This window comes from Euphorbia lathyris, chromosome 1 (genome assembly GCF_963576675.1).
Source record: "Euphorbia lathyris chromosome 1, ddEupLath1.1, whole genome shotgun sequence".
Taxonomy (NCBI): Eukaryota; Viridiplantae; Streptophyta; class Magnoliopsida; order Malpighiales; family Euphorbiaceae; genus Euphorbia; species Euphorbia lathyris.
This window is the reverse complement of record NC_088910.1, coordinates 132,487,897-132,508,362: the sequence shown is the minus strand read 5'-3', so window position 1 is coordinate 132,508,362 and position 20,466 is coordinate 132,487,897. Positions and strand designations below refer to the sequence as shown.

Genomic DNA, 20,466 nt, shown 5'->3' with positions numbered 1-20,466 from the left:
ACCATGGCGTGCACGTTTTCGAGGCGGGCCCAAACTTTTTTGCAACGTGCATTTTTTAATTATTTAATTTTTTTTTTCACCATGGCGTGCACGTTTTCGAGGCGGGGGTCAGTGTTTGGGGTCCGGGGGCTTGTGCATGCACGTGAAGGATGAGCATACGGGAGAAAGGGGCGCCCAGTATGGAATATATGCTTAGTTTTTGCATGGGATGACGGGTGCGATCATACCAGCACTAATGCACCGGATCCCATCAGAACTCCGAAATTAAACGTGCTTGGGCGAGAGTAGTACTAAGATGGGTGACCTCTTGGGAAGTCCTCGTGTTGCACCCCCAAAATTTTTGCAACGTGTATTTTTTAATTATTTAATTTTTTTTTCACCATGGCGTGCACGTTTTCGAGGCGGGGGTCAGTGTTTGGGGTCCGGGGGCTTGTGCATGCACGTGAAGGATGAGCATACGGGAGAAAGGGGCGCCCAGTATGGAATATATGCTTAGTTTTTGCATGGGATGACGGGTGCGATCATACCAGCACTAATGCACCGGATCCCATCAGAACTTCGAAATTAAACGTGCTTGGGCGAGAGTAGTACTAAGATGGGTGACCTCTTGGGAAGTCCTCGTGTTGCACCCCCAAAATTTTTGCAACGTGTATTTTTTAATTATTTAATTTTTTTTTTCACCATGGCGTGCACGTTTTCGAGGCGGGGGTCAGTGTTTGGGGTCCGGGGGCTTGTGCATGCACGTGAAGGATGAGCATACGGGAGAAAGGGGCGCCCAGTATGGAATATATACTTAGTTTTTGCATGGGATGAAGGGTGCGATCATACCAGCACTAATGCACCGGATCCCATCAGAACTCCGAAGTCAAACGTGCTTGGGTGAGAGTAGTACTAAGATGGGTGACCTCTTGGGAAGTCCTCGTGTTGCACCCCCAAACTTTTTTGCAACGTGCATTTTTTAATTATTTAATTTTTTTTTCACCATGGCGTGCACGTTTTCGAGGCGGGCCCAAACTTTTTTGCAACGTGCATTTTTTAATTATTTAATTTTTTTTTTCACCATGGCGTGCACGTTTTCGAGGCGGGGGTCAGTGTTTGGGGTCCGGGGGCTTGTGCATGCACGTGAAGGATGAGCATACGGGAGAAAGGGGCGCCCAGTATGGAATATATGCTTAGTTTTTGCATGGGATGACGGGTGCGATCATACCAGCACTAATGCACCGGATCCCATCAGAACTTCGAAATTAAACGTGCTTGGGCGAGAGTAGTACTAAGATGGGTGACCTCTTGGGAAGTCCTCGTGTTGCACCCCCAAAATTTTTGCAACGTGTATTTTTTAATTATTTAATTTTTTTTTCACCATGGCGTGCACGTTTTCGAGGCGGGCCCAAACTTTTTTGCAACGTGCATTTTTTAATTATTTAATTTTTTTTTTCACCATGGCGTGCACGTTTTCGAGGCGGGGGTCAGTGTTTGGGGTCCGGGGGCTTGTGCATGCACGTGAAGGATGAGCATACGGGAGAAAGGGGCGCCCAGTATGGAATATATGCTTAGTTTTTGCATGGGATGACGGGTGCGATCATACCAGCACTAATGCACCGGATCCCATCAGAACTCCGAAGTGAAACGTACTTGGGCGAAAGTAGTACTAAGATGGGTGACCTCTTGGGAAGTCCTCGTGTTGCACCCCCAAACTTTTTTGCAACGTGCATTTTTTAATTATTTAATTTTTTTTTCACCATGGCGTGCACGTTTACGAGGCGGGGTCAGTGTTTGGGGTCCGGGGGCTTGTGCATGCACGTGAAGGATGAGCATACGGGAGAAAGGGGCGCCCAGTATGGAATATATGCTTAGTTTTTGCATGGGATGACGGGTGCGATCATACCAGCACTAATGCATCGGATCCCATCGGAACTCCGAAGTTAAACGTGCTTGGGCGAGAGTAGTACTAAGATGGGTGACCTCTTGGGAAGTCCTCGTGTTGCACCCCCAAACTTTTTTGCAACGTGCATTTTTTAATTATTTAATTTTTTTTTCACCATGGCGTGCACGTTTTCGAGGCGGGCCCAAACTTTTTTGCAACGTGCATTTTTTAATTATTTAATTTTTTTTTCACCATGGCGTGCACGTTTTCGAGGCGGGGGTCAGTGTTTGGGGTCCGGGGGCTTGTGCATGCACGTGAAGGATGAGCATACGGGAGAAAGGGGCGCCCAGTATGGAATATATGCTTAGTTTTTGCATGGGATGACGGGTGCGATCATACCAGCACTAATGCACCGGATCCCATCAGAACTCCGAAGTTAAACGTGCTTGGGCGAGAGTAGTACTAAGATGGGTGACCTCTTGGGAAGTCCTCGTGTTGCACCCCCAAACTTTTTTGCAACGTGCATTTTTTAATTATTTAATTTTTTTTTCACCATGGCGTGCACGTTTTCGAGGCGGGCCCAAACTTTTTTGCAACGTGCATTTTTTAATTATTTAATTTTTTTTTCACCATGGCGTGCACGTTTTCGAGGCGGGGGTCAGTGTTTGGGGTCCGGGGGCTTGTGCATGCACGTGAAGGATGAGCATACGGGAGAAAGGGGCGCCCAGTATGGAATATATGCTTACTTTTTGCATGGGATGACGGGTGCGATCATACCAGCACTAATGCACCGGATCCCATCAGAACTCCGAAGTAAAACGTGCTTGGGCGAGAGTAGTACTAAGATGGGTGACCTCTTGGGAAGTCCTCGTGTTGCACCCCCAAACTTTTTTGCAACGTGCATTTTTTAATTATTTAATTTTTTTTTCACCATGGCGTGCACGTTTTCGAGGCGGGCCCAAAATTTTTTGCAACGTGCATTTTTTAATTATTTAATTTTTTTTTCACCATGGCGTGCACGTTTTCGAGGCGGGGGTCAGTGTTTGGGGTCCGGGGGCTTGTGCATGCACGTGAAGGATGAGCATACGGGAGAAAGGGGCGCCCAGTATGGAATATATGCTTACTTTTTGCATGGGATGACAGGTGCGATCATACCAGCACTAATGCACTGGATCCCATCAGAACTCCGAAGTTAAACGTGCTTGGGCGAGAGTAGTACTAAGATGGGTGACCTCTTGGGAAGTCCTCGTGTTGCACCCCCAAACTTTTTTGCAACGTGCATTTTTTAATTATTTAATTTTTTTTTCACCATGGCGTGCACGTTTACGAGGCGGGGGTCAGTGTTTGGGGTCCGGGGGCTTGTGCATGCACGTGAAGGATGAGCATACGGGAGAAAGGGGCGCCCAGTATGGAATATATGCTTAGTTTTTGCATGGGATAACGGGTGCGATCATACCAGCACTAATGCACCGGATCCCATCAGAACTCCGAAGTTAAACGTGCTTGGGCGAGAGTAGTACGAAGATGGGTGACCTCTTGGGAAGTCCTCGTGTTGCACCCCCAAACTTTTTTGCAACGTGCATTTTTTAATTATTTAATTTTTTTTCACCATGGCGTGCACGTTTTCGAGGCGGGCCCAAACTTTTTTGCAACGTGCATTTTTTAATTATTTAATTTTTTTTTTCACCATGGCGTGCACGTTTTCGAGGCGGGGGTCAGTGTTTGGGGTCCGGGGGCTTGTGCATGCACGTGAAGGATGAGCATACGGGAGAAAGGGGCGCCCAATATGGAATATATGCGTAGTTTTTGCATGGGATGACGGGTGCGATCATACCAGCACTAATGCACCGGATCCCATCAGAACTCCGAAGTTAAACGTGCTTGGGCGAGAGTAGTACTAAGATGGGTGACCTCTTGGGAAGTCCTCGTGTTGCACCCCCAAACTTTTTTGCAACGTGCATTTTTTAATTATTTAATTTTTTTTTTCACCATGGCGTGCACGTTTTCGATGCGGGGGTCAGTGTTTGGGGTCCGGGGGCTTGTGCATGCACGTGAAGGATGAGCATACGGGAGAAAGGGGCGCCCAGTATGGAATATATGCTTAGTTTTTGCATGGGATGAAGGGTGCGATCATACCAGCACTAATGCACCGGATCCCATCAGAACTCCGAAGTTAAACGTGCTTGGGTGAGAGTAGTACTAAGATTGGTGACCTCTTGGGAAGTCCTCGTGTTGCACCCCCAAACTTTTTTGCAACGTGCATTTTTTAATTATTTAATTTTTTTTTTCACCATGGCGTGCACGTTTTCGAGGCGGGGGTCAGTGTTTGGGGTCCGGGGGCTTGTGCATGCACGTGAAGGATGAGCATACGGGAGAAAGGGGCGCCCAGTATGGAATATATGCTTAGTTTTTGCATGGGATGGCGGGTGCGATCATACCAGCACTAATGCACCGGATCCCATCAGAACTCTGAAGTTAAACGTGCTTGGGCGAGAGTAGTACTAAGATGGGTGACCTCTTGGGAAGTCCTCGTGTTGCACCCCCAAACTTTTTTGCAACGTGCATTTTTTAATTATTTAATTTTTTTTCACCATGGCGTGCACGTTTACGAGGCGGGGGTCAGTGTTTGGGGTCCGGGGGCTTGTGCATGCACGTGAAGGATGAGCATACGGGAGAAAGGGGCGCCCAGTATGGAATATATGCTTAGTTTTTGCATGGGATGACGGGTGCGATCATACCAGCACTAATGCACCGGATCCCATCAGAACTCCGAAGTTAAACGTGCTCGGGCGAGAGTAGTACTAAGATGGGTGACCTCTTGGGAAGTCCTCGTGTTGCACCCCCAAACTTTTTTGCAACGTGCATTTTTTAATTATTTAATTTTTTTTTTCATCATGGCGTGCACGTTTTCGAGGCGAGGGTCAGTGTTTGGGGTCGGGGGGCTTGTGCATGCACGTGAAGGATGAGCATACGGGAGAAAGGGGCGCCCAGTATGGAATATATGCTTAGTTTTTGCATGGGATGACGGGTGCGATCATACCAGCACTAATGCACCGGATCCCAGCAGAACTCCGAAGTTTAACGTGCTTGGGGGAGAGTAGTACTAAGATGGGTGACCTCTTGGGAAGTCCTCGTGTTGCACCCCAAACTTTTTTGCAACGTGCATTTTTTAATTATTTAATTTTTTTTTCACCATGGCGTGCACGTTTTCGAGGCGGGCCCAAACTTTTTTGCAACGTGCATTTTTTAATTATTTAATTTTTTTTTTCACCATGGCGTGCACGTTTTCGAGGCGGGGGTCAGTGTTTGGGGTTCGGGGGCTTGTGCATGCACGTGAAGGATGAGCATACGGGAGAAAGGTGCGCCCAGTATGGAATATATGCTTAGTTTTTGCATGGGATGACGGGTGCGATCATACCAGCACTAATGCACCGGATCCCATCAGAACTCCGAAATTAAACGTGCTTGGGCGAGAGTAGTACTAAGATGGGTGACCTCTTGGGAAGTCCTCGTGTTGCACCCCCAAAATTTTTGCAACGTGTATTTTTTAATTATTTAATTTTTTTTTCACCATGGCGAGCACGTTTTCGAGGCGGGCCCAAACTTTTTTGCAACGTGCATTTTTTAATTATTTAATTTTTTTTTTCACCATGGCGTGCAAATTTTCGAGGCGGGGGTCAGTGTTTGGGGTCCGGGGGCTTGTGCATGCACGTGAAGGATGAGCATACGGGAGAAAGGGGCGCCCAGTATGGAATATATGCTTAGTTTTTGCATGGGATGACGGGTGCGATCATACCAGCACTAATGCACCGGATCCCATCAGAACTCCGAAGTTAAACGTGCTTCGGCGAGAGTAGTACTAAGATGGGTGACCTCTTGGGAAGTCCTCGTGTTGCACCCCCAAACTTTTTTGCAACGTGCATTTTTTAATTATTTAATTTTTTTTCACCATGGCGTGCACGTTTTCGAGGCGGGCCCAAACTTTTTTGCAACGTGCATTTTTTAATTATTTAATTTTTTTTTTCACCATGGCGTGCACGTTTTCGAGGCGGGGGTCAGTGTTTGGGGTCCGGGGGCTTGTGCATGCACGTGAAGGATGAGCATACGGGAGAAAGGGGCGCCCAGTATGGAATATATACTTAGTTTTTGCATGGGATGAAGGGTGCGATCATACCAGCACTAATGCACCGGATCCCATCAGAACTCCGAAGTCAAACGTGCTTGGGTGAGAGTAGTACTAAGATGGGTGACCTCTTGGGAAGTCCTCGTGTTGGACCCCCAAACTTTTTTGCAACGTGCATTTTTTAATTATTTAATTTTTTTTCCACCATGGCGTGCACGTTTTCGAGGCGGGCCCAAGATTTTTTTGCAACGTGCATTTTTTAATTATTTAATTTTTTTTTTCACCATGGCGTGCACGTTTTCGAGGCGGGGGTCAGTGTTTGGGGTCCGGGGGCTTGTGCATGCACGTGAAGGATGAGCATACGGGAGAAAGGGGCGCCCAGTATGGAATATATGCTTAGTTTTTGCATGGGATGACGGGTGCGATCATACCAGCACTAATGCACCGGATCCCATCAGAACTTCGAAATTAAACGTGCTTGGGCGAGAGTAGTACTAAGATGGGTGACCTCTTGGGAAGTCCTCGTGTTGCACCCCCAAAATTTTTGCAACGTGTATTTTTTAATTATTTAATTTTTTTTTCACCATGGCGTGCACGTTTTCGAGGCGGGCCCAAACTTTTTTGCAACGTGCATTTTTTAATTATTTAATTTTTTTTTTCACCATGGCGTGCACGTTTTCGAGGCGGGGGTCAGTGTTTGGGGTCCGGGGGCTTGTGCATGCACGTGAAGGATGAGCATACGGGAGAAAGGGGCGCCCAGTATGGAATATATGCTTAGTTTTTGCATGGGATGACGGGTGCGATCATACCAGCACTAATGCACCGGATCCCATCAGAACTCCGAAGTTAAACGTGCTTGGGCGAGAGTAGTACTAAGATGGGTGACCTCTTGGGAAGTCCTCGTGTTGCACCCCCAAACTTTTTTGCAACGTGCATTTTTTAATTATTTAATTTTTTTTTTCACCATGGCGTGCACGTTTACGAGGCGGGGTCAGTGTTTGGGGTCCGGGGGCTTGTGCATGCACGTGAACGATGAGCATACGGGAGAAAGGGGCGCCCAGTATGGAATATATGCTTAGTTTTTGCATGGGATGACGGGTGCGATCATACCAGCACTAATGCACCGTATCCCATCAGAACTCCGAAATTAAACGTGCTTGGGCGAGAGTAGTACTAAGATGGGTGACCTCTTGGGAAGTCCTCGTGTTGCACCCCCAAAATTTTTGCAACGTGTATTTTTTAATTATTTAATTTTTTTTTCACCATGGCGTGCACGTTTTCGAGGCGGGCCCAAACTTTTTTGCAACGTGCATTTTTTAATTATTTAATTTTTTTTTTCACCATGGCGTGCACGTTTTCGAGGCGGGGGTCAGTGTTTGGGGTCCGGGGGCTTGTGCATGCACGTGAAGGATGAGCATACGGGAGAAAGGGGCGCCCAGTATGGAATATATGCTTAGTTTTTGCATGGGATGACGGGTGCGATCATACCAGCACTAATGCACCGGATCCCATCAGAACTCCGAAGATAAACGTGCTTCGGCGAGAGTAGTACTAAGATGGGTGACCTCTTGGGAAGTCCTCGTGTTGCACCCCCAAACTTTTTTGCAACGTGCATTTTTTAATTATTTAATTTTTTTTCACCATGGCGTGCACGTTTTCGAGGCGGGCCCAAACTTTTTTGCAACGTGCATTTTTTAATTATTTAATTTTTTTTTTCACCATGGCGTGCACGTTTTCGAGGCGGGGGTCAGTGTTTGGGGTCCGGGGGCTTGTGCATGCACGTGAAGGATGAGCATACGGGAGAAAGGGGCGCCCAGTATGGAATATATGCTTAGTTTTTGCATGGGATGACGGGTGCGATCATACCAGCACTAATGCACCGGATCCCAGCAGAACTCCGAAGTTTAACGTGCTTGGGGGAGAGTAGTACTAAGATGGGTGACCTCTTGGGAAGTCCTCGTGTTGCACCCCAAACTTTTTTGCAACGTGCATTTTTTAATTATTTAATTTTTTTTTCACCATGGCGTGCACGTTTTCGAGGCGGGCCCAAACTTTTTTGCAACGTGCATTTTTTAATTATTTAATTTTTTTTTTCACCATGGCGTGCACGTTTTCGAGGCGGGGGTCAGTGTTTGGGGTTCGGGGGCTTGTGCATGCACGTGAAGGATGAGCATACGGGAGAAAGGTGCGCCCAGTATGGAATATATGCTTAGTTTTTGCATGGGATGACGGGTGCGATCATACCAGCACTAATGCACCGGATCCCATCAGAACTCCGAAATTAAACGTGCTTGGGCGAGAGTAGTACTAAGATGGGTGACCTCTTGGGAAGTCCTCGTGTTGCACCCCCAAAATTTTTGCAACGTATATTTTTTAATTATTTAATTTTTTTTTCACCATGGCGTGCACGTTTTCGAGGCGGGCCCAAACTTTTTTGCAACGTGCATTTTTTAATTATTTAATTTTTTTTTTCACCATGGCGTGCAAATTTTCGAGGCGGGGGTCAGTGTTTGGGGTCCGGGGGCTTGTGCATGCACGTGAAGGATGAGCATACGGGAGAAAGGGGCGCCCAGTATGGAATATATGCTTAGTTTTTGCATGGGATGACGGGTGCGATCATACCAGCACTAATGCACCGGATCCCATCAGAACTCCGAAGATAAACGTGCTTCGGCGAGAGTAGTACTAAGATGGGTGACCTCTTGGGAAGTCCTCGTGTTGCACCCCCAAACTTTTTTGCAACGTGCATTTTTTAATTATTTAATTTTTTTTCACCATGGCGTGCACGTTTTCGAGGCGGGCCCAAACTTTTTTGCAACGTGCATTTTTTAATTATTTAATTTTTTTTTTCACCATGGCGTGCACGTTTTCGAGGCGGGGGTCAGTGTTTGGGGTCCGGGGGCTTGTGCATGCACGTGAAGGATGAGCATACGGGAGAAAGGGGCGCCCAGTATGGAATATATACTTAGTTTTTGCATGGGATGAAGGGTGCGATCATACCAGCACTAATGCACCGGATCCCATCAGAACTCCGAAGTCAAACGTGCTTGGGTGAGAGTAGTACTAAGATGGGTGACCTCTTGGGAAGTCCTCGTGTTGGACCCCCAAACTTTTTTGCAACGTGCATTTTTTAATTATTTAATTTTTTTTCCACCATGGCGTGCACGTTTTCGAGGCGGGCCCAAGATTTTTTTGCAACGTGCATTTTTTAATTATTTAATTTTTTTTTTCACCATGGCGTGCACGTTTTCGAGGCGGGGGTCAGTGTTTGGGGTCCGGGGGCTTGTGCATGCACGTGAAGGATGAGCATACGGGAGAAAGGGGCGCCCAGTATGGAATATATGCTTAGTTTTTGCATGGGATGACGGGTGCGATCATACCAGCACTAATGCACCGGATCCCATCAGAACTTCGAAATTAAACGTGCTTGGGCGAGAGTAGTACTAAGATGGGTGACCTCTTGGGAAGTCCTCGTGTTGCACCCCCAAAATTTTTGCAACGTGTATTTTTTAATTATTTAATTTTTTTTTCACCATGGCGTGCACGTTTTCGAGGCGGGCCCAAACTTTTTTGCAACGTGCATTTTTTAATTATTTAATTTTTTTTTTCACCATGGCGTGCACGTTTTCGAGGCGGGGGTCAGTGTTTGGGGTCCGGGGGCTTGTGCATGCACGTGAAGGATGAGCATACGGGAGAAAGGGGCGCCCAGTATGGAATATATGCTTAGTTTTTGCATGGGATGACGGGTGCGATCATACCAGCACTAATGCACCGGATCCCATCAGAACTCCGAAGTTAAACGTGCTTGGGCGAGAGTAGTACTAAGATGGGTGACCTCTTGGGAAGTCCTCGTGTTGCACCCCCAAACTTTTTTGCAACGTGCATTTTTTAATTATTTAATTTTTTTTTTCACCATGGCGTGCACGTTTACGAGGCGGGGTCAGTGTTTGGGGTCCGGGGGCTTGTGCATGCACGTGAACGATGAGCATACGGGAGAAAGGGGCGCCCAGTATGGAATATATGCTTAGTTTTTGCATGGGATGACGGGTGCGATCATACCAGCACTAATGCACCGTATCCCATCAGAACTCCGAAATTAAACGTGCTTGGGCGAGAGTAGTACTAAGATGGGTGACCTCTTGGGAAGTCCTCGTGTTGCACCCCCAAAATTTTTGCAACGTGTATTTTTTAATTATTTAATTTTTTTTTCACCATGGCGTGCACGTTTTCGAGGCGGGCCCAAACTTTTTTGCAACGTGCATTTTTTAATTATTTAATTTTTTTTTCACCATGGCGTGCACGTTTTCGAGGCGGGGGTCAGTGTTTGGGGTCCGGGGGCTTGTGCATGCACGTGAAGGATGAGCATACGGGAGAAAGGGGCGCCCAGTATGGAATATATGCTTAGTTTTTGCATGGGATGACGGGTGCGATCATACCAGCACTAATGCACCGGATCCCATAAGAACTCCGAAGATAAACGTGCTTCGGCGAGAGTAGTACTAAGATGGGTGACCTCTTGGGAAGTCCTCGTGTTGCACCCCCAAACTTTTTTGCAACGTGCATTTTTTAATTATTTAATTTTTTTTCACCATGGCGTGCACGTTTTCGAGGCGGGCCCAAACTTTTTTGCAACGTGCATTTTTTAATTATTTAATTTTTTTTTTCACCATGGCGTGCACGTTTTCGAGGCGGGGGTCAGTGTTTGGGGTCCGGGGGCTTGTGCATGCACGTGAAGGATGAGCATACGGGAGAAAGGGGCGCCCAGTATGGAATATATGCTTAGTTTTTGCATGGGATGACGGGTGCGATCATACCAGCACTAATGCACCGGATCCCATCAGAACTCCGAAGTCAAACGTGCTTGGCGGAGAGTAGTGCTAAGATGGGTGACCTCTTGGGAAGTCCTCGTGTTGCACCCCCAAACTTTTTTGCAACGTGCATTTTTTAATTATTTAATTTTTTTTTCACCATGGCGTGCACGTTTTCGAGGCGGGCCCAAACTTTTTTGCAACGTGCATTTTTTAATTATTTAATTTTTTTTTTCACCATGGCGTGCACGTTTTCGAGGCGGGGGTCAGTGTTTGGGGTCCGGGGGCTTGTGCATGCACGTGAAGGATGAGCATACGGGAGAAAGGGGCGCCCAGTATGGAATATATGCTTAGTTTTTGCATGGGATGACGGGTGCGATCATACCAGCACTAATGCACCGGATCCCATCAGAACTCCGAAGTGAAACGTACTTGGGCGAAAGTAGTAGTAAGATGGGTGACCTCTTGGGAAGTCCTCGTGTTGCACCCCCAAACTTTTTTGCAACGTGCATTTTTTAATTATTTAATTTTTTTTTCACCATGGCGTGCACGTTTTCGAGGCGGACCCAAACTTTTTTGCAACGTGCATTTTTTAATTATTTAATTTTTTTTCACCATGGCGTGCACGTATTCGAGGCGGGGGTCAGTGTTTGGGGTCCGGGGGCTTGTGCATGCACGTGAAGGATGAGCATACGGGAGAAAGGGGCGCCCAGTATGGAATATATGCTTAGTTTTTGCATGGGATGACGGGTGCGATCGTACCAGCACTAATGCACCGGATCCCATCAGAACTCCGAATTTAAACGTGCTTGGGCGAGAGTAGTACTAAGATGGGTGACCTCTTGAGAAGTCCTCGTGTTGCACCCCCAAAATTTTTGCAACGTGTATTTTTTAATTATTTAATTTTTTTTTCACCATGGCGTGCACGTTTTCGAGGCGGGCCCAAACTTTTTTGCAACGTGCATTTTTTAATTATTTAATTTTTTTTTTCACCATGGCGTGCACGTTTTCGAGGCGGGGGTCAGTGTTTGGGGTCCGGGGGCTTGTGCATGCACGTGAAGGATGAGCATACGGGAGAAAGGGGCGCCCAGTATTGAATATATGCTTAGTTTTTGCATGGGATGACGGGTGCGATCATACCAGCACTAATGCACCGGATCCCATCAGAACTCCGAAGTTAAACGTGCTTGGGCGAGAGTAGTACTAAGATGGGTGACCTCTTGGGAAGTCCTCGTGTTGCACCCCCAAACTTTTTTGCAACGTGCATTTTTTAATTATTTAATTTTTTTTTTTCACCATGGCGTGCACGTTTTCGAGGCGGGGGTCAGTGTTTAGGGTCCGGGGGCTTGTGCATGCACGTGAAGGATGAGTATACGGGAGAAAGGGGCGCCCAGTATGGAATATATGCTTAGTTTTTGCATGGGATGACGGGTGCGATCATACCAGCACTAATGCACCGGATCCCATCCGAACTCCGAAGTGAAACGTACTTGGGCGAAAGTAGTACTAAGATGGGTGACCTCTTGGGAAGTCCTCGTGTTGCACCCCCAAACTTTTTTGCAACGTGGATTTTTTAATTATTTAATTTTTTTTTCACCATGGCGTGCACGTTTTCGAGGCGGACCCAAACTTTTTTGCAACGTGCATTTTTTAATTATTTAATTTTTTTTCACCATGGCGTGCACGTTTTCGAGGCGGGGGTCAGTGTTTGGGGTCCGGGGGCTTGTGCATGCACGTGAAGGATGAGCATACGGGAGAAAGGGGCGCCCAGTATGGAATATATGCTTAGTTTTTGCATGGGATGACGGGTGCGATCATACCAGCACTAATGCACCGGATCCCATCAGAACTCCGAAGTTAAACGTGCTTGGGCGAGAGTAGTACTAAGATGGGTGACCTCTTGGGAAGTCCTCGTGTTGCACCCCCAAACTTTTTTGCAACGTGCATTTTTTAATTATTTAAATTTTTTTTTTCACCATGGCGTGCACGTTTTCGAGGCGGGGGTCAGTGTTTAGGGTCCGGGGGCTTGTGCATGCACGTGAAGGATGAGCATACGGGAGAAAGGGGCGCCCAGTATGGAATATATGCTTAGTTTTTGCATGGGATGAAGGGTGCGATCATACCAGCACTAATGCACCGGATCCCATCAGAACTCCGAAGCTAAACGTGCTTGGGTGAGAGTAGTACTAAGATGGGTGACCTCTTGGGAAGTCCTCGTGTTGCACCCCCAAACTTTTTTGCAACGTGCATTTTTTAATTATTTAATTTTTTTTTCACCATGGCGTGCACGTTTTCGAGGCGGACCCAAACTTTTTTGCAACGTGCATTTTTTAATTATTTAATTTTTTTTTCACCATGGCGTGCACGTTTTCGAGGCGGGCCCAAACTTTTTTGCAACGTGCATTTTTTAATTATTTAATTTTTTTTTTTCACCATGGCGTGCACGTTTTCGAGGCGGGGGTCAGTGTTTGGGGTCCGGGGGCTTGTGCATGCACGTGAAGGATGAGCATACGGGAGAAAGGGGCGCCCAGTATGGAATATATGCTTAGTTTTTGCATGGGATGACGGGTGCGATCATACCAGCACTAATGCACCGGATCCCATCAGAACTCCGAAGTGAAACGTACTTGGGCGAAAGTAGTACTAAGATGGGTGACCTCTTGGGAAGTCCTCGTGTTGTACCCCCAAACTTTTTTGCAACGTGCATTTTTTAATTATTTAATTTTTTTTTCACCATGGCGTGCACGTTTTCGAGGCGGACCCAAACTTTTTTGCAACGTGCATTTTTTAATTATTTAATTTTTTTTCACCATGGCGTGTACGTTTTCGAGGCGGGGGTCAGTGTTTGGGGTCCGGGGGCTTGTGCATGCACGTGAAGGATGAGCATACGGGAGAAAGGGGCGCCCAGTATGGAATATATGCTTAGTTTTTGCATGGGATGACGGGTGCGATCATACCAGCACTAATGCACCGGATCCCATCAGAACTTCGAAATTAAACGTGCTTGGGCGAGAGTAGTACTAAGATGGGTGACCTCTTGGGAAGTCCTCGTGTTGCACCCCCAAACTTTTTTGCAACGTGCATTTTTTAATTATTTAATTTTTTTTTTCACCATGGCGTGCACGTTTTCGAGGCGAGGGTCAGTGTTTGGGGTCGGGGGAGTTGTGCATGCACGTGAAGGATGAGCATACGGGAGAAAGGGGCGCCCAGTATGGAATATATGCTTAGTTTTTGCATGGGATGACGGGTGCGATCATACCAGCACTAATGCACCGGATCCCATCAGAACTCCGAAGTTTAACGTGCTTGGGGGAGAGTAGTACTAAGATGGGTGACCTCTTGGGAAGTCCTCGTGTTGCACCCCCAAACTTTTTTGCAACGTGCATTTTTTAATTATTTAATTTTTTTTTCACCATGGCGTGCACGTTTTCGAGGCGGGCCCAAACTTTTTTGCAACGTGCATTTTTTAATTATTTAATTTTTTTTTTCACCATGGCGTGCACGTTTTCGAGGCGGGGGTCAGTGTTTGGGGTTCGGGGGCTTGTGCATGCACGTGAAGGATGAGCATACGGGAGAAAGGGGCGCCCAGTATGGAATATATGCTTAGTTTTTGCATGGGATGACGGGTGCGATCATACCAGCACTAATGCACCGGATCCCATCAGAACTCCGAAATTAAACGTGCTTGGGCGAGAGTAGTACTAAGATGGGTGACCTCTTGGGAAGTCCTCGTGTTGCACCCCCAAAATTTTTGCAACGTGTATTTTTTAATTATTTAATTTTTTTTTCACCATGGCGTGCACGTTTTCGAGGCGGGCCCAAACTTTTTTGCAACGTGCATTTTTTAATTATTTAATTTTTTTTTTCACCATGGCGTGCAAATTTTCGAGGCGGGGGTCAGTGTTTGGGGTCCGGGGGCTTGTGCATGCACGTGAAGGATGAGCATACGGGAGAAAGGGGCGCCCAGTATGGAATATATGCTTAGTTTTTGCATGGGATGACGGGTGCGATCATACCAGCACTAATGCACCGGATCCCATCAGAACTCCGAAGTTAAACGTGCTTCGGCGAGAGTAGTACTAAGATGGGTGACCTCTTGGGAAGTCCTCGTGTTGCACCCCCAAACTTTTTTGCAACGTGCATTTTTTAATTATTTAATTTTTTTTCACCATGGCGTGCACGTTTTCGAGGCGGGCCCAAACTTTTTTGCAACGTGCATTTTTTAATTATTTAATTTTTTTTTTCACCATGGCGTGCACGTTTTCGAGGCGGGGGTCAGTGTTTGGGGTCCGGGGGCTTGTGCATGCACGTGAAGGATGAGCATACGGGAGAAAGGGGCGCCCAGTATGGAATATATACTTAGTTTTTGCATGGGATGAAGGGTGCGATCATACCAGCACTAATGCACCGGATCCCATCAGAACTCCGAAGTCAAACGTGCTTGGGTGAGAGTAGTACTAAGATGGGTGACCTCTTGGGAAGTCCTCGTGTTGGACCCCCAAACTTTTTTGCAACGTGCATTTTTTAATTATTTAATTTTTTTTCCACCATGGCGTGCACGTTTTCGAGGCGGGCCCAAGATTTTTTTGCAACGTGCATTTTTTAATTATTTAATTTTTTTTTTCACCATGGCGTGCACGTTTTCGAGGCGGGGGTCAGTGTTTGGGGTCCGGGGGCTTGTGCATGCACGTGAAGGATGAGCATACGGGAGAAAGGGGCGCCCAGTATGGAATATATGCTTAGTTTTTGCATGGGATGACGGGTGCGATCATACCAGCACTAATGCACCGGATCCCATCAGAACTTCGAAATTAAACGTGCTTGGGCGAGAGTAGTACTAAGATGGGTGACCTCTTGGGAAGTCCTCGTGTTGCACCCCCAAAATTTTTGCAACGTGTATTTTTTAATTATTTAATTTTTTTTTCACCATGGCGTGCACGTTTTCGAGGCGGGCCCAAACTTTTTTGCAACGTGCATTTTTTAATTATTTAATTTTTTTTTTCACCATGGCGTGCACGTTTTCGAGGCGGGGGTCAGTGTTTGGGGTCCGGGGGCTTGTGCATGCACGTGAAGGATGAGCATACGGGAGAAAGGGGCGCCCAGTATGGAATATATGCTTAGTTTTTGCATGGGATGACGGGTGCGATCATACCAGCACTAATGCACCGGATCCCATCAGAACTCCGAAGTTAAACGTGCTTGGGCGAGAGTAGTACTAAGATGGGTGACCTCTTGGGAAGTCCTCGTGTTGCACCCCCAAACTTTTTTGCAACGTGCATTTTTTAATTATTTAATTTTTTTTTTCACCATGGCGTGCACGTTTACGAGGCGGGGTCAGTGTTTGGGGTCCGGGGGCTTGTGCATGCACGTGAACGATGAGCATACGGGAGAAAGGGGCGCCCAGTATGGAATATATGCTTAGTTTTTGCATGGGATGACGGGTGCGATCATACCAGCACTAATGCACCGGATCCCATCAGAACTCCGAAATTAAACGTGCTTGGGCGAGAGTAGTACTAAGATGGGTGACCTCTTGGGAAGTCCTCGTGTTGCACCCCCAAAATTTTTGCAACGTGTATTTTTTAATTATTTAATTTTTTTTTCACCATGGCGTGCACGTTTTCGAGGCGGGCCCAAACTTTTTTGCAACGTGCATTTTTTAATTATTTAATTTTTTTTTTCACCATGGCGTGCACGTTTTCGAGGCGGGGGTCAGTGTTTGGGGTCCGGGGGCTTGTGCATGCACGTGAAGGATGAGCATACGGGAGAAAGGGGCGCCCAGTATGGAATATATGCTTAGTTTTTGCATGGGATGACGGGTGCGATCATACCAGCACTAATGCACCGGATCCCATCAGAACTCCGAAGATAAACGTGCTTCGGCGAGAGTAGTACTAAGATGGGTGACCTCTTGGGAAGTCCTCGTGTTGCACCCCCAAACTTTTTTGCAACGTGCATTTTTTAATTATTTAATTTTTTTTCACCATGGCGTGCACGTTTTCGAGGCGGGCCCAAACTTTTTTGCAACGTGCATTTTTTAATTATTTAATTTTTTTTTTCACCATGGCGTGCACGTTTTCGAGGCGGGGGTCAGTGTTTGGGGTCCGGGGGCTTGTGCATGCACGTGAAGGATGAGCATACGGGAGAAAGGGGCGCCCAGTATGGAATATATGCTTAGTTTTTGCATGGGATGACGGGTGCGATCATACCAGCACTAATGCACCGTATCCCATCAGAACTCCGAAGTCAAACGTGCTTGGCCGAGAGTAGTGCTAAGATGGGTGACCTCTTGGGAAGTCCTCGTGTTGCACCCCCAAACTTTTTTGCAACGTGCATTTTTTAATTATTTAATTTTTTTTTCACCATGGCGTGCACGTTTTCGAGGCGGGCCCAAACTTTTTTGCAACGTGCATTTTTTAATTATTTAATTTTTTTTTTTCACCATGGCGTGCACGTTTTCGAGGCGGGGGTCAGTGTTTGGGGTCCGGGTGCTTGTGCATGCACGTGAAGGATGAGCATACGGGAGAAAGGGGCGCCCAGTATGGAATATATGCTTAGTTTTTGCATGGGATGACGGGTGCGATCATACCAGCACTAATGCACCGGATCCCATCAGAACTCCGAAGTGAAACGTACTTGGGCGAAAGTAGTACTAAGATGGGTGACCTCTTGGGAAGTCCTCGTGTTGCACCCCCAAACTTTTTTGCAACGTGCATTTTTTAATTATTTAATTTTTTTTTCACCATGGCGTGCACGTTTTCGAGGCGGACCCAAACTTTTTTGCAACGTGCATTTTTTAATTATTTAATTTTTTTTCACCATGGCGTGCACGTTTTCGAGGCGGGGGTCAGTGTTTGGGGTCCGGGGGCTTGTGCATGCACGTGAAGGATGAGCATACGGGAGAAAGGGGCGCCCAGTATGGAATATATGCTTAGTTTTTGCATGGGATGACGGGTGCGATCGTACCAGCACTAATGCACCGGATCCCATCAGAACTCCGAATTTAAACGTGCTTGGGCGAGAGTAGTACTAAGATGGGTGACCTCTTGAGAAGTCCTCGTGTTGCACCCCCAAAATTTTTGCAACGTGTATTTTTTAATTATTTAATTTTTTTTTCACCATGGCGTGCACGTTTTCGAGGCGGGCCCAAACTTTTTTGCAACGTGCATTTTTTAATTATTTAATTTTTTTTTTCACCATGGCGTGCACGTTTTCGAGGCGGGGGTCAGTGTTTGGGGTCCGGGGGCTTGTGCATGCACGTGAAGGATGAGCATACGGGAGAAAGGGGCGCCCAGTATTGAATATATGCTTAGTTTTTGCATGGGATGACGGGTGCGATCATACCAGCACTAATGCACCGGATCCCATCAGAACTCCGAAGTTAAACGTGCTTGGGCGAGAGTAGTACTAAGATGGGTGACCTCTTGGGAAGTCCTCGTGTTGCACCCCCAAACTTTTTTGCAACGTGCATTTTTTAATTATTTAATTTTTTTTTTCACCATGGCGTGCACGTTTTCGAGGCGGGGGTCAGTGTTTAGGGTCCGGGGGCTTGTGCATGCACGTGAAGGATGAGTATACGGGAGAAAGGGGCGCCCAGTATGGAATATATGCTTAGTTTTTGCATGGGATGACGGGTGCGATCATACCAGCACTAATGCACCGGATCCCATCAGAACTCCGAAGTGAAACGTACTTGGGCGAAAGTAGTACTAAGATGGGTGACCTCTTGGGAAGTCCTCGTGTTGCACCCCCAAACTTTTTTGCAACGTGGATTTTTTAATTATTTAATTTTTTTTTCACCATGGCGTGCACGTTTTCGAGGCGGACCCAAACTTTTTTGCAACGTGCATTTTTTAATTATTTAATTTTTTTTCACCATGGCGTGCACGTTTTCGAGGCGGGGGTCAGTGTTTGGGGTCCGGGGGCTTGTGCATGCACGTGAAGGATGAGCATACGGGAGAAAGGGGCGCCCAGTATGGAATATATGCTTAGTTTTTGCATGGGATGACGGGTGCGATCATACCAGCACTAATGCACCGGATCCCATCAGAACTCCGAAGTTAAACGTGCTTGGGCGAGAGTAGTACTAAGATGGGTGACCTCTTGGGAAGTCCTCGTGTTGCACCCCCAAACTTTTTTGCAACGTGCATTTTTTAATTATTTAATTTTTTTTTTTCACCATGGCGTGCACGTTTTCGAGGCGGGGGTCAGTGTTTAGGGTCCGGGGGCTTGTGCATGCACGTGAAGGATGAGCATACGGGAGAAAGGGGCGCCCAGTATGGAATATATGCTTAGTTTTTGCATGGGATGAAGGGTGCGATCATACCAGCACTAATGCACCGGATCCCATCAGAACTCCGAAGCTAAACGTGCTTGGGTGAGAGTAGTACTAAGATGGGTGACCTCTTGGGAAGTCCTCGTGTTGCACCCCCAAACTTTTTTGCAACGTGCATTTTTTAATTATTTAATTTTTTTTTCACCATGGCGTGCACGTTTTCGAGGCGGACCCAAACTTTTTTGCAACGTGCATTTTTTAATTATTTAATTTTTTTTTCACCATGGCGTGCACGTTTTCGAGGCGGGCCCAAACTTTTTTGCAACGTGCATTTTTTAATTATTTAATTTTTCTTTTCACCATGGCGTGCACGTTTTTGAGGCGGGGGTCAGTGTTTGGGGTCCGGGGGCTTGTGCATGCACGTGAAGGATGAGCATACGGGAGAAAGGGGCGCCCAGTATGGAATATATGCTTAGTTTTTGCATGGGATGACGGGTGCGATCATACCAGCACTAATGCACCGGATCCCATCAGAACTCCGAAGTGAAACGTACTTGGGCGAAAGTAGTACTAAGATGGGTGACCTCTTGGGAAGTCCTCGTGTTGTACCCCCAAACTTTTTTGCAACGTGCATTTTTTAATTATTTAATTTTTTTTTCACCATGGCGTGCACGTTTTCGAGGCGGACCCAAACTTTTTTGCAACGTGCATTTTTTAATTATTTAATTTTTTTTCACCATGGCGTGTACGTTTTCGAGGCGGGGGTCAGTGTTTGGGGTCCGGGGGCTTGTGCATGCACGTGAAGGATGAGCATACGGGAGAAAGGGGCGCCCAGTATGGAATATATGCTTAGTTTTTGCATGGGATGACGGGTGCGATCATACCAGCACTAATGCACCGGATCCCATCAGAACTCCGAATTTAAACGTGCTTGGGCGAGAGTAGTACTAAGATGGGTGACCTCTTGGGAAGTCCTCGTGTTGCACCCCCAAAATTTTTGCAACGTGTATTTTTTAATTATTTAATTTTTTTTTCACCATGGCGTGCAAGTTTTCGAGGCGGGCCCAAACTTTTTTGCAACGTGCATTTTTTAATTATTTAATTTTTTTTTTCACCATGGCGTGCACGTTTTCGAGGCGGGGGTCAGTGTTTGGGGTCCGGGGGCTTGTGCATGCACGTGAAGGATGAGCATACGGGAGAAAGGGGCGCCCAGTATGGAATATATGCTTAGTTTTTGCATGGGATGACGGGTGCGATCATACCAGCACTAATGCACCGGATCCCATCAGAACTCCGAAGTCAAACGTGCTTGGGCGAGAGTAGTACTAAGATGGGTGACCTCTTGGGAAGTCCTCGTGTTGCACCCCCAAACTTTTTTGCAACGTGCATTTTTTAA

At 46.8% G+C, this 20,466-nt stretch overlaps 57 non-coding genes across 57 annotated transcripts; all 57 read left to right on the top strand.

The window, feature by feature from the left end:
- The first annotated feature begins 213 nt into the window (after positions 1-213).
- On the top strand, positions 214-332 carry LOC136213716 (5S ribosomal RNA). Its single transcript, XR_010680818.1, has one exon. It is a non-coding gene; the product is annotated as a 5S ribosomal RNA (ribosomal RNA).
- A 181-nt stretch (positions 333-513) lies between these two features.
- On the top strand, positions 514-632 carry LOC136214845 (5S ribosomal RNA). Its single transcript, XR_010681912.1, has one exon. It is a non-coding gene; the product is annotated as a 5S ribosomal RNA (ribosomal RNA).
- Positions 633-814: 182 nt separating this feature from the next.
- Positions 815-933, top strand: LOC136214205 (5S ribosomal RNA). The gene has a single exon (XR_010681302.1). It is a non-coding gene; the product is annotated as a 5S ribosomal RNA (ribosomal RNA).
- Positions 934-1,193: 260 nt separating this feature from the next.
- Positions 1,194-1,312, top strand: LOC136214844 (5S ribosomal RNA). The gene has a single exon (XR_010681911.1). It is a non-coding gene; the product is annotated as a 5S ribosomal RNA (ribosomal RNA).
- A 259-nt stretch (positions 1,313-1,571) lies between these two features.
- Positions 1,572-1,690, top strand: LOC136215304 (5S ribosomal RNA). Its single transcript, XR_010682348.1, has one exon. It is a non-coding gene; the product is annotated as a 5S ribosomal RNA (ribosomal RNA).
- Positions 1,691-1,871: 181 nt separating this feature from the next.
- On the top strand, positions 1,872-1,990 carry LOC136214053 (5S ribosomal RNA). The gene has a single exon (XR_010681151.1). It is a non-coding gene; the product is annotated as a 5S ribosomal RNA (ribosomal RNA).
- A 259-nt stretch (positions 1,991-2,249) lies between these two features.
- LOC136211312 (5S ribosomal RNA) lies at positions 2,250-2,368 on the top strand. The gene has a single exon (XR_010678521.1). It is a non-coding gene; the product is annotated as a 5S ribosomal RNA (ribosomal RNA).
- Positions 2,369-2,627: 259 nt separating this feature from the next.
- On the top strand, positions 2,628-2,746 carry LOC136212305 (5S ribosomal RNA). Its single transcript, XR_010679470.1, has one exon. It is a non-coding gene; the product is annotated as a 5S ribosomal RNA (ribosomal RNA).
- Positions 2,747-3,005: 259 nt separating this feature from the next.
- Positions 3,006-3,124, top strand: LOC136213935 (5S ribosomal RNA). The gene has a single exon (XR_010681034.1). It is a non-coding gene; the product is annotated as a 5S ribosomal RNA (ribosomal RNA).
- Positions 3,125-3,306: 182 nt separating this feature from the next.
- Positions 3,307-3,425, top strand: LOC136213446 (5S ribosomal RNA). Its single transcript, XR_010680556.1, has one exon. It is a non-coding gene; the product is annotated as a 5S ribosomal RNA (ribosomal RNA).
- A 259-nt stretch (positions 3,426-3,684) lies between these two features.
- LOC136211311 (5S ribosomal RNA) lies at positions 3,685-3,803 on the top strand. The gene has a single exon (XR_010678520.1). It is a non-coding gene; the product is annotated as a 5S ribosomal RNA (ribosomal RNA).
- Positions 3,804-3,986: 183 nt separating this feature from the next.
- Positions 3,987-4,105, top strand: LOC136215198 (5S ribosomal RNA). Its single transcript, XR_010682245.1, has one exon. It is a non-coding gene; the product is annotated as a 5S ribosomal RNA (ribosomal RNA).
- A 183-nt stretch (positions 4,106-4,288) lies between these two features.
- On the top strand, positions 4,289-4,407 carry LOC136212401 (5S ribosomal RNA). Its single transcript, XR_010679561.1, has one exon. It is a non-coding gene; the product is annotated as a 5S ribosomal RNA (ribosomal RNA).
- A 181-nt stretch (positions 4,408-4,588) lies between these two features.
- LOC136211898 (5S ribosomal RNA) lies at positions 4,589-4,707 on the top strand. The gene has a single exon (XR_010679083.1). It is a non-coding gene; the product is annotated as a 5S ribosomal RNA (ribosomal RNA).
- Positions 4,708-4,890: 183 nt separating this feature from the next.
- On the top strand, positions 4,891-5,009 carry LOC136215714 (5S ribosomal RNA). Its single transcript, XR_010682747.1, has one exon. It is a non-coding gene; the product is annotated as a 5S ribosomal RNA (ribosomal RNA).
- Positions 5,010-5,268: 259 nt separating this feature from the next.
- LOC136213714 (5S ribosomal RNA) lies at positions 5,269-5,387 on the top strand. The gene has a single exon (XR_010680815.1). It is a non-coding gene; the product is annotated as a 5S ribosomal RNA (ribosomal RNA).
- A 259-nt stretch (positions 5,388-5,646) lies between these two features.
- Positions 5,647-5,765, top strand: LOC136214472 (5S ribosomal RNA). The gene has a single exon (XR_010681557.1). It is a non-coding gene; the product is annotated as a 5S ribosomal RNA (ribosomal RNA).
- A 259-nt stretch (positions 5,766-6,024) lies between these two features.
- Positions 6,025-6,143, top strand: LOC136215572 (5S ribosomal RNA). The gene has a single exon (XR_010682610.1). It is a non-coding gene; the product is annotated as a 5S ribosomal RNA (ribosomal RNA).
- Positions 6,144-6,404: 261 nt separating this feature from the next.
- LOC136214843 (5S ribosomal RNA) lies at positions 6,405-6,523 on the top strand. Its single transcript, XR_010681910.1, has one exon. It is a non-coding gene; the product is annotated as a 5S ribosomal RNA (ribosomal RNA).
- Positions 6,524-6,782: 259 nt separating this feature from the next.
- LOC136211310 (5S ribosomal RNA) lies at positions 6,783-6,901 on the top strand. The gene has a single exon (XR_010678519.1). It is a non-coding gene; the product is annotated as a 5S ribosomal RNA (ribosomal RNA).
- A 182-nt stretch (positions 6,902-7,083) lies between these two features.
- On the top strand, positions 7,084-7,202 carry LOC136215429 (5S ribosomal RNA). The gene has a single exon (XR_010682470.1). It is a non-coding gene; the product is annotated as a 5S ribosomal RNA (ribosomal RNA).
- A 259-nt stretch (positions 7,203-7,461) lies between these two features.
- On the top strand, positions 7,462-7,580 carry LOC136215210 (5S ribosomal RNA). The gene has a single exon (XR_010682257.1). It is a non-coding gene; the product is annotated as a 5S ribosomal RNA (ribosomal RNA).
- Positions 7,581-7,839: 259 nt separating this feature from the next.
- LOC136215713 (5S ribosomal RNA) lies at positions 7,840-7,958 on the top strand. The gene has a single exon (XR_010682746.1). It is a non-coding gene; the product is annotated as a 5S ribosomal RNA (ribosomal RNA).
- Positions 7,959-8,217: 259 nt separating this feature from the next.
- Positions 8,218-8,336, top strand: LOC136213713 (5S ribosomal RNA). Its single transcript, XR_010680814.1, has one exon. It is a non-coding gene; the product is annotated as a 5S ribosomal RNA (ribosomal RNA).
- Positions 8,337-8,595: 259 nt separating this feature from the next.
- LOC136215209 (5S ribosomal RNA) lies at positions 8,596-8,714 on the top strand. The gene has a single exon (XR_010682256.1). It is a non-coding gene; the product is annotated as a 5S ribosomal RNA (ribosomal RNA).
- Positions 8,715-8,973: 259 nt separating this feature from the next.
- LOC136215570 (5S ribosomal RNA) lies at positions 8,974-9,092 on the top strand. Its single transcript, XR_010682609.1, has one exon. It is a non-coding gene; the product is annotated as a 5S ribosomal RNA (ribosomal RNA).
- A 261-nt stretch (positions 9,093-9,353) lies between these two features.
- Positions 9,354-9,472, top strand: LOC136214842 (5S ribosomal RNA). The gene has a single exon (XR_010681909.1). It is a non-coding gene; the product is annotated as a 5S ribosomal RNA (ribosomal RNA).
- Positions 9,473-9,731: 259 nt separating this feature from the next.
- On the top strand, positions 9,732-9,850 carry LOC136211309 (5S ribosomal RNA). The gene has a single exon (XR_010678518.1). It is a non-coding gene; the product is annotated as a 5S ribosomal RNA (ribosomal RNA).
- A 182-nt stretch (positions 9,851-10,032) lies between these two features.
- Positions 10,033-10,151, top strand: LOC136215428 (5S ribosomal RNA). Its single transcript, XR_010682469.1, has one exon. It is a non-coding gene; the product is annotated as a 5S ribosomal RNA (ribosomal RNA).
- Positions 10,152-10,409: 258 nt separating this feature from the next.
- LOC136215497 (5S ribosomal RNA) lies at positions 10,410-10,528 on the top strand. Its single transcript, XR_010682537.1, has one exon. It is a non-coding gene; the product is annotated as a 5S ribosomal RNA (ribosomal RNA).
- Positions 10,529-10,787: 259 nt separating this feature from the next.
- LOC136215707 (5S ribosomal RNA) lies at positions 10,788-10,906 on the top strand. The gene has a single exon (XR_010682740.1). It is a non-coding gene; the product is annotated as a 5S ribosomal RNA (ribosomal RNA).
- A 260-nt stretch (positions 10,907-11,166) lies between these two features.
- Positions 11,167-11,285, top strand: LOC136215584 (5S ribosomal RNA). Its single transcript, XR_010682622.1, has one exon. It is a non-coding gene; the product is annotated as a 5S ribosomal RNA (ribosomal RNA).
- A 258-nt stretch (positions 11,286-11,543) lies between these two features.
- Positions 11,544-11,662, top strand: LOC136215152 (5S ribosomal RNA). Its single transcript, XR_010682201.1, has one exon. It is a non-coding gene; the product is annotated as a 5S ribosomal RNA (ribosomal RNA).
- Positions 11,663-11,921: 259 nt separating this feature from the next.
- On the top strand, positions 11,922-12,040 carry LOC136211308 (5S ribosomal RNA). The gene has a single exon (XR_010678517.1). It is a non-coding gene; the product is annotated as a 5S ribosomal RNA (ribosomal RNA).
- A 184-nt stretch (positions 12,041-12,224) lies between these two features.
- On the top strand, positions 12,225-12,343 carry LOC136215187 (5S ribosomal RNA). Its single transcript, XR_010682234.1, has one exon. It is a non-coding gene; the product is annotated as a 5S ribosomal RNA (ribosomal RNA).
- Positions 12,344-12,601: 258 nt separating this feature from the next.
- LOC136211307 (5S ribosomal RNA) lies at positions 12,602-12,720 on the top strand. The gene has a single exon (XR_010678516.1). It is a non-coding gene; the product is annotated as a 5S ribosomal RNA (ribosomal RNA).
- A 184-nt stretch (positions 12,721-12,904) lies between these two features.
- On the top strand, positions 12,905-13,023 carry LOC136213579 (5S ribosomal RNA). The gene has a single exon (XR_010680681.1). It is a non-coding gene; the product is annotated as a 5S ribosomal RNA (ribosomal RNA).
- Positions 13,024-13,361: 338 nt separating this feature from the next.
- On the top strand, positions 13,362-13,480 carry LOC136215583 (5S ribosomal RNA). Its single transcript, XR_010682621.1, has one exon. It is a non-coding gene; the product is annotated as a 5S ribosomal RNA (ribosomal RNA).
- Positions 13,481-13,738: 258 nt separating this feature from the next.
- Positions 13,739-13,857, top strand: LOC136214841 (5S ribosomal RNA). The gene has a single exon (XR_010681908.1). It is a non-coding gene; the product is annotated as a 5S ribosomal RNA (ribosomal RNA).
- A 183-nt stretch (positions 13,858-14,040) lies between these two features.
- On the top strand, positions 14,041-14,159 carry LOC136215520 (5S ribosomal RNA). Its single transcript, XR_010682559.1, has one exon. It is a non-coding gene; the product is annotated as a 5S ribosomal RNA (ribosomal RNA).
- A 260-nt stretch (positions 14,160-14,419) lies between these two features.
- Positions 14,420-14,538, top strand: LOC136213712 (5S ribosomal RNA). Its single transcript, XR_010680813.1, has one exon. It is a non-coding gene; the product is annotated as a 5S ribosomal RNA (ribosomal RNA).
- Positions 14,539-14,797: 259 nt separating this feature from the next.
- Positions 14,798-14,916, top strand: LOC136214471 (5S ribosomal RNA). The gene has a single exon (XR_010681556.1). It is a non-coding gene; the product is annotated as a 5S ribosomal RNA (ribosomal RNA).
- A 259-nt stretch (positions 14,917-15,175) lies between these two features.
- Positions 15,176-15,294, top strand: LOC136215569 (5S ribosomal RNA). Its single transcript, XR_010682608.1, has one exon. It is a non-coding gene; the product is annotated as a 5S ribosomal RNA (ribosomal RNA).
- A 261-nt stretch (positions 15,295-15,555) lies between these two features.
- Positions 15,556-15,674, top strand: LOC136214838 (5S ribosomal RNA). Its single transcript, XR_010681906.1, has one exon. It is a non-coding gene; the product is annotated as a 5S ribosomal RNA (ribosomal RNA).
- A 259-nt stretch (positions 15,675-15,933) lies between these two features.
- On the top strand, positions 15,934-16,052 carry LOC136211306 (5S ribosomal RNA). The gene has a single exon (XR_010678515.1). It is a non-coding gene; the product is annotated as a 5S ribosomal RNA (ribosomal RNA).
- Positions 16,053-16,234: 182 nt separating this feature from the next.
- LOC136213711 (5S ribosomal RNA) lies at positions 16,235-16,353 on the top strand. The gene has a single exon (XR_010680812.1). It is a non-coding gene; the product is annotated as a 5S ribosomal RNA (ribosomal RNA).
- Positions 16,354-16,612: 259 nt separating this feature from the next.
- Positions 16,613-16,731, top strand: LOC136215207 (5S ribosomal RNA). Its single transcript, XR_010682255.1, has one exon. It is a non-coding gene; the product is annotated as a 5S ribosomal RNA (ribosomal RNA).
- Positions 16,732-16,990: 259 nt separating this feature from the next.
- LOC136215737 (5S ribosomal RNA) lies at positions 16,991-17,109 on the top strand. Its single transcript, XR_010682769.1, has one exon. It is a non-coding gene; the product is annotated as a 5S ribosomal RNA (ribosomal RNA).
- A 261-nt stretch (positions 17,110-17,370) lies between these two features.
- On the top strand, positions 17,371-17,489 carry LOC136215303 (5S ribosomal RNA). Its single transcript, XR_010682347.1, has one exon. It is a non-coding gene; the product is annotated as a 5S ribosomal RNA (ribosomal RNA).
- Positions 17,490-17,747: 258 nt separating this feature from the next.
- LOC136215151 (5S ribosomal RNA) lies at positions 17,748-17,866 on the top strand. Its single transcript, XR_010682200.1, has one exon. It is a non-coding gene; the product is annotated as a 5S ribosomal RNA (ribosomal RNA).
- Positions 17,867-18,125: 259 nt separating this feature from the next.
- Positions 18,126-18,244, top strand: LOC136211305 (5S ribosomal RNA). The gene has a single exon (XR_010678514.1). It is a non-coding gene; the product is annotated as a 5S ribosomal RNA (ribosomal RNA).
- A 183-nt stretch (positions 18,245-18,427) lies between these two features.
- LOC136215301 (5S ribosomal RNA) lies at positions 18,428-18,546 on the top strand. Its single transcript, XR_010682345.1, has one exon. It is a non-coding gene; the product is annotated as a 5S ribosomal RNA (ribosomal RNA).
- Positions 18,547-18,804: 258 nt separating this feature from the next.
- Positions 18,805-18,923, top strand: LOC136211304 (5S ribosomal RNA). Its single transcript, XR_010678513.1, has one exon. It is a non-coding gene; the product is annotated as a 5S ribosomal RNA (ribosomal RNA).
- Positions 18,924-19,107: 184 nt separating this feature from the next.
- Positions 19,108-19,226, top strand: LOC136213577 (5S ribosomal RNA). The gene has a single exon (XR_010680680.1). It is a non-coding gene; the product is annotated as a 5S ribosomal RNA (ribosomal RNA).
- A 337-nt stretch (positions 19,227-19,563) lies between these two features.
- Positions 19,564-19,682, top strand: LOC136215582 (5S ribosomal RNA). Its single transcript, XR_010682620.1, has one exon. It is a non-coding gene; the product is annotated as a 5S ribosomal RNA (ribosomal RNA).
- Positions 19,683-19,940: 258 nt separating this feature from the next.
- LOC136214005 (5S ribosomal RNA) lies at positions 19,941-20,059 on the top strand. The gene has a single exon (XR_010681102.1). It is a non-coding gene; the product is annotated as a 5S ribosomal RNA (ribosomal RNA).
- A 259-nt stretch (positions 20,060-20,318) lies between these two features.
- On the top strand, positions 20,319-20,437 carry LOC136212171 (5S ribosomal RNA). The gene has a single exon (XR_010679342.1). It is a non-coding gene; the product is annotated as a 5S ribosomal RNA (ribosomal RNA).
- Positions 20,438-20,466: the final 29 nt, after the last annotated feature.